At 42.3% G+C, this 12,993-nt stretch overlaps 1 protein-coding gene across 1 annotated transcript in view; it reads left to right on the forward strand.

The window, feature by feature from the left end:
• The first annotated feature begins 5,922 nt into the window (after window positions 1-5,922).
• Window positions 5,923-12,993, forward strand: part of LOC106830910 (zinc finger protein 19) — a 30,005-nt gene continuing 22,934 nt past the window's right edge. The window contains exons 1-3 of the mRNA XM_044761053.2: window positions 5,923-6,253; window positions 9,709-9,772; window positions 12,430-12,651. The gene's annotated coding sequence lies outside the window, so the exon portion shown is untranslated. The remainder of the gene's footprint in view (window positions 6,254-9,708; window positions 9,773-12,429; window positions 12,652-12,993) is intronic.

Here is a 12,993-nt window from a genome sequence, read left to right on the forward strand (position 1 = left end):
TCTCATTAGCTTTTTCATATGTGAACATTTTGCATGGTTGTTTCATAGGTTTTTGAGAACTAAAGGATTACAGATAGAATTGAAGTCCCCTGTATAGCTCTCTTGAATTGCATTTCCTTCTCTATGGCTCCAGAGGTAGTTACCATCTGCATTTGGTGTTAGTCATGCCCATAGATGCTTTTAAATTTGTAATACATGGTTATTTCCATAAACATCATAACATTATTTTGCATGTTTTAAGTCTGTATAAATGGTGTACTTGATGTGTTCTTCTGCAGCTTACTTTTTAAATTCAGCATTATGGAACTGAGATTTAACTACATAGCTCAAGTTCATTCATTTTCATTGATGTTTAGTATAGTAGTTCATTGTGTGGGATATACTGTAGTTGATTTAGCTGTTGTCTTAATAATGGACATTTAGGTTGCCTTGAGTTTTCATTTGGACAAAGTGATGCAGTGAACATTGTTGGACATGTTTACTTGTGCACATGTGAAATAACTTTTCTATGACATGCTTTCTTTGACATACTTAGAAATAGAATTGCGGGTCAAATGTAGAGTGAGGGAAAGTACATTGCTGATGAAGGAAAGAACACGTAACTGGGGACAAGAACTGGTTTATTATTCTACCTTGGCTGTTTTCCTTTTTTGAGATACTACACATTTTCTTTATAATAGCCTCAGCTTGTCATTGGTTAGTTGAGGTGATTGGACCAATGATATTTAATAGTCTTATGATTTTATGATCCTGTTGCCTTTTCAGGAACACTTCTTAAGTGCAATTTTGTTTTCTATTTCATAATATAGATGATGTAACCAAGACTGCTAATGAATTCATAACAACAAAAGATATATCAAAGGAAGAGATTATGATATCTAGTAAGCTCCAGAGAGACATTTTTCAAAGAACTACCTTTCCAGAAGACTATGAACTGAAGAGGCTATAGGAAATATCCATAGTGGGTAGTATGAAGGGAATAAAATTCTTTTCCAATAGGTGTGGGGAGGATGAGAGAGTCTCCACTGGAGAGGTCATTTTAATCAATGTACAAACATCATCTCAGAGCATTTCCTCCACTAAAGAGAGGTCCCATGAATGTAAGATAAGTGGGAAGGGCTTCAGTTTTAATTCAAAACTGATTCAGCACCGGGGGCTGGCCCCGTGGCCGAGTGGTTAAGTTCGCGCGCTCCACTGCAGGCGGCCCAGTGTTTCGTTGGTTCGAATCCTGGGCGCGGACATGGCACTGCTCATCAAACCACACTGAGGCAGCGTCCCACATACCACAACTAGAAGGACCCACAACGAAGAATATACAACTATGTACCGGGGGGCTTTGGGGAGAAAAAGGAAAAAATAAAATCTTTAAAAAAAACCCAAAAAACTGATTCAGCACCAAAGAATGCACACTGGGGTGAGACCCTTCAAATGTATAGAGTATGAGAAAACCTTTGGATATAACTCCCAACTTAGCACCAGAAAGTCCACACTAGAGAGTTGAAGTTATATCAATGTAAGGAATGTGGGAAAGCCTTCAATGTGAGTGCAAAACTAATCTGGCATCAAAGAAACCACATTAGGGAGAAATCCTTCAACTATATAGAGTGTGGAAAAGATTTCACATATAGTTCTCACTATCTTAGACGTCATAATCCATACTGGAGAGAAGCCCTATGAACGTAATGTATGTGGGAAAGCTTTCAATGTCAATGCAATCTAGTCAGGCATCAAAGAAACCATAATGGGGATGAATCTTATTTTGTGTATGGAATGTGGGGATGGTTCCAGCCATAATTCTGACTATCTTCAACATCAGAGAATCCACACTGAGAAGAAACTTTAAGAGTATAACGAGTATGGGAGAGCCTTCAGGTGTAGCTCCCAATGTAGAAAGCATCAGCTTATTCATACTGGAGATATACCACTTCAATGTAAGGAGTGTGGAAAAGGCTTTAGCATCAATGTAAGACTAATTCAGCATCAAAAACTCCTCAGTGGGGAGAAGCCATGAATATATTAAGCATGAGAAAGCTCTTAGGTATAACTTCAGACTTTGTCAACATCAGAAAATCCACACTGGAGAGACACCTTATGAATGAAGTGATTGTGGGAAGGCCTTCAGGTGTAGATCCCAAGTGAGTTAACATCAGAATAGCTTCATTAGAGAAGAGCCCTCCACATTGTTAATGAAACATTAATTGGGCATTAAGGAACCTTCCATGGGAAGAAACTTATCAAATGTATGTAGAATGAGAAGGGTTTTAACTGCAGTTCTGAAAGTACTTTCCACTTTGGTATGCATCGGGGTATCTACACTGGAGAAAAACCCTACCAGTGTAAGTACTACAGGAGTCTTCTATATTGTTAATGCAAAATTAAATGGGCATCATGATAGGAAGAAACTCTTCATATGTATGAAGTTTAGAAAGGTTTTAACTATAGTTCTGATGGTATTATGTGTTACAGAGGTGAGATACCCAATGACTGTAAAGCATGTGGGAAAATCTTCAACAGCTACTCCCAATTTAGACAGCCTAGGGTATACCCAGTGGAAACAAGTTCTAATAATATATCTGGAAGGCTTCAGCATTAAAGCAGAATTAATATATCATCAGACAGTCCACTTCAGGATGAAAGTCTAGAGTATAATGAATGTGATAAAGACTTTATTTCTACTTTTAAACCTTTTATTTTTAATGTGAAATAATTGATAAATATAGAAAACTAGTAAAAGTGACCAATTCTCATGTACCTACCATCTAGGTTAAACCAATTTAGCATTTTGCCAACATTTTAAAACTGTTTCTTTTACAGCTAAAACCTCACTTCCCCATCCCTCCTTGTTTCCCCTTCCCTTCCCCTTCCTACCAGTGAAAACGCCTATGCTGGGGTTAGTGTGTTTCACTGAATCATGCATGCTTTTCTTTTGGAGCTTTTACTATAAATGTGTGTTCCATAAATTATCCATGAATATTATATGTATTTATAATTTATGGGTTTTGTGTGTGTGTGTGAGGAAGATTGGCGCTGAGCTAACATCTGTTGCCAATCTTCCTCTTTTTGGTTGAGGAAGATTGGCCCTGAGCTAACATTTGTGTCAATCTTCCTCTATTTTATGTGGGATGCCACCATAGCATGGCATAATGAGCACTGCATAGGTCCACGCCTAGGATCTGAACCTGCGAACCCAGGGCCACCTAAGCAGAGTGCGTGAACTTAACCACTCTGCCACCAGGCCGGCCCCAATTTATGTATTTTTTAAGTGAACAAAATGTTTACTCTCTATCCTTTTTTCACGTGCTTTTTTTTTACTCAACAATGGTATTTATGAAATTTGTCCATGTTGAAGCTTGTAGCTCTAGTTCATTTTAACTGATGAAAAGAATTTTCTACAGCCTACTTACCTACTCTTACTATTTCAAGGAGTGCCATGGTGAATATCCTTGTATGTGTTGAAGAAACTAACTCAAACAGGTCTATAGAGAGAAAGCCAAAGCAAAGGGGTCTTAATGCTCAATAGTGGGTAACCTCATGCTACTTATATAATAGGAGAGTTAGAGAATGAAGGCAGTCACTCATAGATAGTAAGAAATCATGGGGCCAGCCCCATGGCTGAGTGGTTAAGTTCTCGTGCTCTGCTTCGGCAGCCCAGGGTTTCACCGGTTCGAATCCTGGGCGTGGACATGGCACTGCTCATCAGGCCATGTTGAGGTGGCATCCCACATGCCACAACTAGAAGGACATACAACTATGTACTGGGGGACTTTGAAGAAAAGAAGGAAACATTTAAAAAAAAATCTAAAAAGAAAAAGAAATCAATAGAGGTAGAGCTCATAACATATTAAGTGAACAAACTCAACTTCCTACAACATGCATATTCTAACAAAGGTTTCTATTAGCAAATAAAGCATGCTGAAATGATTTCCCACAACAAATACGTAAAACCAGTTTGCAGTAATCATAATCTTGCCATTTAGACTAAGTTCCCTAGGAGGTGAATATAAAACCCTTGTAGTCAACAGTAGTGTTTTCTCTTTATTAATGAACACATTAGACAGAAACTCAAACTCATTATATGACCTAGTGTCCATTTTTCCGGGGCTAGTTTAAGTAAGCCAGATTACAAGGTTTTAGAAACTTACAAAATAATGGGGAAGGTTGAAGAAATAGGTTCTGACTAAACATCAGGGAATGACTCCCAAAGCAACACTGCAGGTCTGCACCATCAAAGGACCTATGATTTCTGCAATAGTCATGAAACTGCCTTCCAGATTACAGCCGGGGGCTTCCGAACCATGCTGCCTCTGTGGTGAGCTGCACCACTTCAGTCACATAAGTTAGTCTTTTATGAATACATCTGATCAGTGGAGCCTAAGTTATATCCAGAAGCCCCCAGCCATAGGGAATATGGGAAAGTTGGTGTTTAGTTTTCCATCCTTGCAGTACATAAAGACACATTAGAAGTTTGGAAAAGATGTTGAGTGAGCCACTCCACAGTATCTACCACACAGAGTGCGTGATGACTGAACTCAGGCTAGATTGGTTTTCCGTCTGGCTAATGCTCCCCTTTTTAATGCCTTTAGGGACTTGGTATGTAAATATTTTAAAATTTTTCTTTAGAGAAACTTACACATTGATTTCTCAAAAGCATCGATAAGAAACCTTTCAAGGTTTCTCATTAAATATCATTGTGACTTGTGACTTATGGTATTAACAAAGTTTTAACCATAACTGAATCAAAGTTTTGGGGCTATAATTTTTTATTTACACAGAATGACTCCTTGTGCATGTGTGCAAGAGTTTATTAGGTTATAGGAATATATCCTACAGGGTCCTAAGGTATGTGCGTTTTGAGTTTTATGTGATGCTGCCCAGTTGCTCTCCAAAGTGTTTGTATATTCCCACTCTCATGAACAATGAACGAGTCCCCATTTCCCTATGTCTTTGTCACTTGTTCCCATTCTTACTGTTCTCTTCCTTTGGATCTCTTTTAGCTGTATATTGGGTATTTTCATTTTATCCTTCCTGTTTCTTAGCCTCTCTTATATTTTCCTTCTCTTTGTCAAACTGTGCTATAGTCTGTGTCTGTATTGTTTCACTTTCTCATCAACTGCATCTCCTGAGATTCCAAGAACATGAGTAGGTTACCTGCCCTTCCCTGGAAGCCAGAGTGCCACAATGCCTCCATGGAAGCTCTGTCCAGCCAGAAGCCCCCCAGGAGAGACCTTCTGGCTGTATCCAGAGCAATAAGCTAGGCAGAAGAATTCTGCCTAGAGTCTAAGTCTCCTTTGTATTTCTCCTACCTCGCTGAATTTGTACTGAATTACAGAGCTTACAGTCCAACTTCGTCAGGGCTCGTTCCTTATCTGTGCCTGCAGAAGTGGAACTGCAAGCCTCCACAGATCCCCAAGAGACGTTAAGGTCCTCAGTGACTGAGTCAAGGCAATAAGAACAGAGATAAAAGCCGGGGTCATGGTGCAAGGGTGGCCTCCTACATCACAGTGAGATCTGGGCTATGTCTCATCTTTCTAGGATTCAGTTTCCTCATTGGAAGAATGGAGTGATCTTGAAGTGAAGAAGGCATATCTCTGAACATTTTGTTCTTTGTCAAGCCAAGGGCACTAAGACAGAATAAAGACAGGCGATTTTGAAGCAGTTTGGATGCTAGTTACATGTAATGGGAAATTAAGAATATTTAAAGATTAATTTCTAGAGCGGTACCATCCACAAGGCAGAATAGTGCATACGTGGTTCATATAAATGAGCTCGTACCTACAGTTTCAGCTGTTATAGAAAAGCTTGTAAGAGAGATTAATGGCAGACTTATAAACGGTACCGCCTTGATCCACATCTTCACTATCGTGACTGGGCCTTCTGAATAGCCTCCTAACCGCTCTCTTGCCCAACTTAAATCCATTCCTCACACTGCAGTTACAACGTCACTAATCCACAAGGAACTCTGCCCCGATGGAATGAGCAGAGCCAGCTCGAGTGCAGTCGCCTAAGAGAATCCCGCAGTGCTAGCGCTCGTCCAGGGTGGCCTGTGGCCTTCTCCGCCCCGTGCCATGGCTGAAAGTCGGTGCCGCCGTAGGCCCCTCGGAGAGCAGGCAGCCTCCTCCCCGCAGGGGTCGGCCAGGGACCAGGAGCAGAAGACGGGGGAAGGGCGCGAGGCTTAGGGGAGAGGACGCGCAGCTCCCCGCGGGGAGCGCCGGGCGGTGACGCACTTCCGGAGCGCCCCGCGCCCCCGCTGGAGGTGAGTGTGGGCTGGGAGGCCCGGCTTCCGCGTCCCAGGTGGGCGGCGCCTTTGATTCCTGGGGCCTCCCTGGGACGCGGCCCGGGGCCCGGGAGAGTGAGGCCGTCTGCCGGGGGCAGAGTCCCGCCCTTCCCAGATTCCTTCACGCCCCCGGGGCGGCCGCTTTGGGACGTGGGGGCCGAGGATGTGGGCCGCCGGTGGAAGGTGTGGCCCCGGGTGACCCAGTTTAGTCTGTTACCCTATCGAGCGCCTGCTAAGTGCAGTGTTGTTGCAAGTTACGGAGATGCAACTGTGAATGACGCAGGGAACTTTCAGCCTAATGGGAAAGTCGATATCAATCAAGTCTGATCATACCTCGGCCCCTGCACATAGTAACCCATTGTTTTAGGGCAGAAGACCAACGTCCTAAACGTTCACGGGCCTCTGAGGCCTGACGTCTTACAGTGTCTTGACCCTTCGTCTTGCCGCGCACTCCCCTTGGCTCTGCTTCAGCCACCTTGGCATTGTGTTTCTAGAACGTGTGCTTCCTTCGGTAAAGATACTCCTTTGGCCTAGTTAATTCCATTTCTTAGGTTTTCCTCGACTAGGTCAACCCCCCCACCCCCACCCTTTTCTGTGGCACAGGTTACTTTTTGATGGGTTTTCAGACCACCACAAAGTCTTTCCAGCACTGAGCACAGTTGTAACCTCACACTTACTTTAGTGCAAATTACACGAGAACAAGAATTTTTTCCCCTCGGTGTTTGAATCCCTAGTGCCAACCATATTGCCCTGCAGAGTATACCTCAATAAATATTGACTGAAGAGGCAAATATGTTTATAATTACAGTGTGAGCTGCCTGGTATAAGGACAGAGACTCTGACTTTACTTGAATCTTCCAGGATGTGTTTTCTAGTTTGAGATCTGAAGGGTGAAAAAGAGTTAATCAGTTAAAGAAGGGGCAAATTGGGAAAGGCTGTTAGAGGCAGAGGGAATAGCAGGTGCTGGGATCCTGAGTTGGGACCCAGCCAGCCATTTAATACTTGCCCTGTGACATTTATTCTAATTCAAAAATTAGTAAATATATTTCTAGTAAGAAAATTGGAGAAATATCAAAATGTCCACAAAGAAAAAGTAAAAGTCATCAATAGACTACCACTCAGAGATAAATACTGAGTTTTAAAAAATTTACGTCCAGTAAGTGGTTTTGTAGGTATTTTTAAGTACACGTGATTTTCATGTAATTGAAGGTTGAAATACAAGTAGTTTTATAATCATTTTTTCACTTACTGCATTTGAGTATTTTCCTGTGTTTTGAAACATTCTACAACATGATTTTTAATGGCTGCCTTATTTTTTTCTCATTTGTACCAAACTGTTGGATGTTTAAGTTTGCATCATTTTCATATTAGAAATAATGGCAATGAATGCTTATGAGCAGAAATCTTTGAGCACGTCTCCAATAAATTCCTTAAGTTGGAATCTTTGAAAATTGGTTTTAAATTTTAAGTTCTTAAACAAATTTAAACAGAACTATATGTAAGTGGTAAGAAAAAGAATTACCTAAGACTGTGTGGTAAAAAAAGAAATCTCTCTCTATTTGGACCCTCGTGTCCATTATCCGGAGGTAACCGCCAGTAACAGTTTTCTACTGTATGAGAGCAAATCATGTACAACGGAAGTTGGCATTTTATACTTAACGGTATAGATAGGAATATACTTAGGCAGGTATTTGTGCTCAGGAGAAGATGTAACAATTTACACTCCTACCAGCAGATATTGGGAGTGTATGATTTTAAAAGTATATTTTCTCCAGTATAAAGAATATTTTTTTAAGTTCCCAATTTGACAGATAGAAAAATGACATTTTATTGTTTTAATTTGCCATCTTATATATACTAGAGAGTAAACAGCTTTTCATGTGTTTATTGGCCATTTATAGGTGAATTCCCTATTAATAATATTTTCTCCTAGGGTGTCCAGCTTTTTCTTACTGATTTTGTAAGGATTTGGGATATTAACTATTTTTGGCATATGTTATAGATTTGGTTTCCTAGTTTGCCTTTGAGTTTTCCATAATCTTTTAAACCAGGAGTTTAAAAGTAATTTGTCATTCTGAGTGTTTTCTCTTTGCTTCTTTGTCCTTTGGCTTGTGGCCTCCCCACTGGGCTGGAACTGCTCTTGCTAGATGTCTCTGCACCCTGGGATGGAGACTTGTTACCTTTGTTTTCTTTTAATTTCTCTCTGGTTTTGTTTTTCACATTTAAAATTTTAGAGCATATGTAATTTATTTCAGTGTATGGTAGGAGATAAAGAATCTAATTACGTATTTTGTCCTTAAATAGTTAACCAGTTGTTCCAGTGTCATTCATTGAATAATCAGTCCCTTTTCCCCCCTGTTTGGAATGCCATCTTTATGATGTACTTGATAGTTTAGTCTCTCCTGGGTTTTAGATTCTGTTTTATTGTTGTAGTGATCTGTTCTTGTACCAGTCTGCTTTATTTGTTATACATTTAGCATCTGGCATTGCCAGTTTTTTCTTTCCTATTTTCCCTTTTTATTTAAATGTTCATGGCTGTTTTGACTAGTTATTCTTCCATATAAGCTTTTGAATCATGTTACCAGATTTCTAAGTAAATTCTTTTCAGAATTTGCTTGAAAGTAATACTGGTTACTTGTTAAGAGTATGGCTTTTGGAATCTGGCCAACTTGGCTTGAAATCCAAGTTTGGCTTAAAATCCAAGTTTGACCATCGACTCATTGTGTGAACTTGGTGAAGTCTCTTAAACTCTTAGCTTCCGTTTTACTCATCTGTTTAGAGAGTAGGGTGAGGGAGTAAAAACCTAAATCTCGTTTAAAGGAATGTTGTGAGGACTAAAGGAGAAGATGTGTATAAAGCATTTAGCGTAGTGCTGAGCGTGCACAAACTCTTAATAAAAGGAAATTACTATTAAATTTGTAGATTAGTTTGGAGGAAAGTCGACATTAACAAAAAATTTAATATTGGTTCCTTACATCCAGGAACATGTTTTGCCTTTTCATTTATGTTTCTCAGTAATACTTTATAATTTTCTTTATATAGACTTGGTATGTTTCTCATTAAATTTATTACCTGTTTTTTTTGTTTGTTTTATTTTGCTTTTGTTTATATATATTTTTGCCCTACTGTATTGTTTACCCAGGAGAGAGAGCACTGCCTAGTGGTTATTAATACAGATCTTGTGGCCTAAGATAATTACTTAAACTTTCTAAGTCTCATTTCCTTGCTGTGATAAAATGAGGACAATAGTAGTATGTATCTCCTAGTATTATAATGAACGTAAAGCACTGAGCTCTGAAGCTGGCACTGTGCAAGCCTTCAATGAATGTCAGCTGTTTTTATTAGCAGTTAATACAGATTTGCAGGTTTAAAGGAAAGTCATTGACTGAGCCAAGCTCACTCTTGGTTCTCTTTGTTTTTGTTTCTTCCCTCAGCCCCTGCCCTTCACTGAGAGGGAGCCCGGTGATGGCAGCCATGCCCCTGGAAGCTTGGCACCAGGTGAGCTGTGGATCCCTCAGGTCAGCCTTCGAGAGATCTGATTTGAAGGAAATGGGGGATGAGAGGAGTGATTCTGGCAAAAGTCTTAGAGCCAAAGCAGCTGTTCATCCCCCTCAGTGGGACTGGATGCTGGGGAGAGAGAGCTGATGGTGACTGAGCAGCCAGAGACTGGAGGGCCCAGGAGGTGACACCTGGAGAGAGTGTCCTGGGAAGCAGAGGTGCACCCTCTTGCACTCTGAGGATCTCTGCTCAGCTGGAGGGTCCCCAGGTCCAGTAGCTCCCCCCACAGAGGGATCTGTGAGGATGAGGGACTCAGGCTGGTGGTGTAGGTATCTAGTGTCAGTGGGAGTGATCGAGATCAACAAGGTCACAAGATTCTTGGTAAGTGGGGGCAGAGATACAGTAGGAAGAAGACAAGAAAAAAGGGGCCTATATCACTTGTCTTCCAAAAAAGAGAGCAGAAGTTGGGGGCTCAGGGTCAATGAGGGAAAGAATTGGTCCAGGAAGGGTACATACATATCTTTTTTGAGAGTTATTACTTCTGGTTGAGGGGAACAGCATCCTGCAATATGAAACTTGGTACTAGGTGGCAGGAAATTTAATTTCAGATTAGATTTCCCATCAGCCCTCAGTAATATTGTGGCCTTGAGCCAGTCACTTACCCTCTTTGTGCCTCAGCTGACTTCATCTGTCAAATGGCAGCAGTACTGTTCATTCCCAGGTTAGAGAGAAAGATTTTGCCAAGTGCCTTTCAGCTCTGCAGCCTGCTGGGTCATTGAGTGCTGCTTGTTTGGCTCTGTCTTGAGGCTTCTCTATCTTGCATCTCAGCATCCACAATCTTCTCCCAAGTACGAATCTCAGAATGTCCAATGTCTCTCTACTCCCCTCCCTTAATATCACCCTGCTTGGAAGCCTAATCTCAACACATCAGAGACACAATTTATTGTCGTCCTTGTACACCACTCCCCGACCCCGGCTCCTGCACTTCCTACCAATTGCTGGTATCCCCATGTCACCATCCTGGTCACTGGTTTTAGATTTCTCAATCATTATTGACTCTTTAATCTCCTTGACACCTCAATCCAAGTCCTTTTGTTCCTGTCTCAGTGCCCATTTACCCCTTCCTTTTATGGCTTTCCTAATTTTATCATCCCTCTTCTGGGACATTGTCAACAGAGCCTCCCAGCTATTTCCTTTGTCTCCAGTCTTGGGCCTTCCTGTCATCTGACATTTGTTGCTGATAGAGCTCAGGCTCAGGTCCTTGGATGTAAGTTTGTTGTTGTATGGGGACCATCCATGTGCTTTACCCCACAGAGTTGAGGTCAGGTTGGCATTTTATAAAGATCTTTCTGTGTGTTGGACAGAAAGCAGACTGGAAGATGAGCCTGGAGTTAGGGACTGTTGTAGTGGTCCAAAGGACAGTTGCTGAGGACTTGAGCTATGTGGTGACCTAAAATGATAGTGAGTAGGAGGCAGATCCGAGAAAGGCCCAAGAGAGAAAATTGGCAGGATTTGATTACTGATTCCTTGTCATAACTGAGCAGTGATTAGGGGGATGGGTAAGAATGATTATCAGGTTTCTAGCACAGGAGACCAGGCTGAAAGTGGTGCTACTGACTGAGACAGGGATCAGAATAACAGCCAACATCAGGTTTGAGCACTTACCATTTGTTTCTCCTTGCACTAAGGTTCATATGAATTAGGAGGAGCCAAGGAGTCAGTTTAAGTAGAGAGATGAGTTCAGAATTGGATTGTGGCTCAGTCATGTCAGGAACATAACTGGCATGAAGGTTGCCAGGGCTTCTGGATCATCCATGTGATGGTGCTAGAAACATGTGAGACCTTGGAGTAAAGAGACGGGAGGATCATCACTGCCCAGGGAAGACACCAAGTTGGTGAGAGGGACTGGATCATAGTGCTTTCTGGGAAGGGAGAATTGGGGCTGGCAGGCAGGTTTGGTTTGCAGAAGACAGATTATCTGGGAGGTGGAAAGAGACACAGCCAGAGAGCTGCTAGCAGCCATTAGAATCAGGAAGCACCTTCTCCTAAGAAGACCATCTGGAGTTGAGTAGGTGGTTCAGGCAGTAGAGTTTCCTCTGCTGGAGGGGCTCGAGCCGAGGCAGCACAGCCCCTTTTGTTGGGGCGGAGTGGCGGGTGGCACAACAGAGTTCAAGCATCAGATGAGGGTTTCATGGGATAGAGGCCCATGTGGACAAACTGTGACTCTGTTCTCAGTAAGTGGGATAGGGCGGGTAGATGTGGACACATAGCAGGGCTTACTTTTAGTGCAGGGAGCAGAATGGATGGGCCAGGCCCTTGTCAGTGAAGTGGGGACAGGCAGCAGCTAGTTCCTGAGATGTCACCAGTGAGAAGGGCCGTCAGAAGCCAGTCATCTGTTCATGGAGAGTCTCAAAGACTGGAAGGGCACATGCAAAAATGACGAGGGTTTGCTTCAAGAAGGTGAATTCATGAAAGACCTTCCCTGTTCCAACTTTTCTATAATGTGGCCTTTCCTTTTGTAGTAGAAAATCTTGTGTACAAGTAGAAGCTGCTCTGATAGTGAAAGGAGTGTCAGATTTGATGGTCATACGTGTAGTCATTCACTGGCTTTCAAGTCCATGTCCGTTCACCCTTTCTTCATTTCCCTCTTGTCACAGGACCCTTCCTCAGCCCTCACACTGTCCTCTGTGCCCCACACTCTGGCACTGAGCCAGAAGATTGGCTCTGGGGCAGCAGGAACCTCTTATTTTAGGAGGTGGTGACCTTCAAGGATGTGGCTGTGTACTTCACCCGGACAGAATGGGCTGGCCTTTCTCCTGCACAGAGGGTCCTGTACAGGGAAGTGATGCTGACAAATTATGGAAACTTGACTTCCCTAGGTAAGGCCACTTTGCCTTTGGGACTCAGACTCATAGGACAAGGGTAGGGGTGGCATGTAGCATGAATTTCATAACCTTCTGCGTATTTCCAGGGGCAAAAACTCCTAATTCCTCAGTCCCAGAGGATATCAGGCAGGGAGGGAGGGAGAAGCCTGAGATTGGTTCAGGTCTAATGTGGGTTCAGCTGTTCTGGTGAGAACACTTCCCACCATAAGGGGCTCTGTGCAGGGCACAGTGGGAGAGAAGTATCTTGCTGTTTAAGTTACACATTTTTTCAGCTCTCTCAGTGGTCTAAGGCAGACTTTCATCATTCCTTCCCTGTGCTTGTGTGTGTCATAGGAT

The sequence above is a fragment of the Equus asinus genome, chromosome 28, assembly GCF_041296235.1.
Source record: "Equus asinus isolate D_3611 breed Donkey chromosome 28, EquAss-T2T_v2, whole genome shotgun sequence".
NCBI lineage: Eukaryota > Metazoa > Chordata > Mammalia > Perissodactyla > Equidae > Equus > Equus asinus.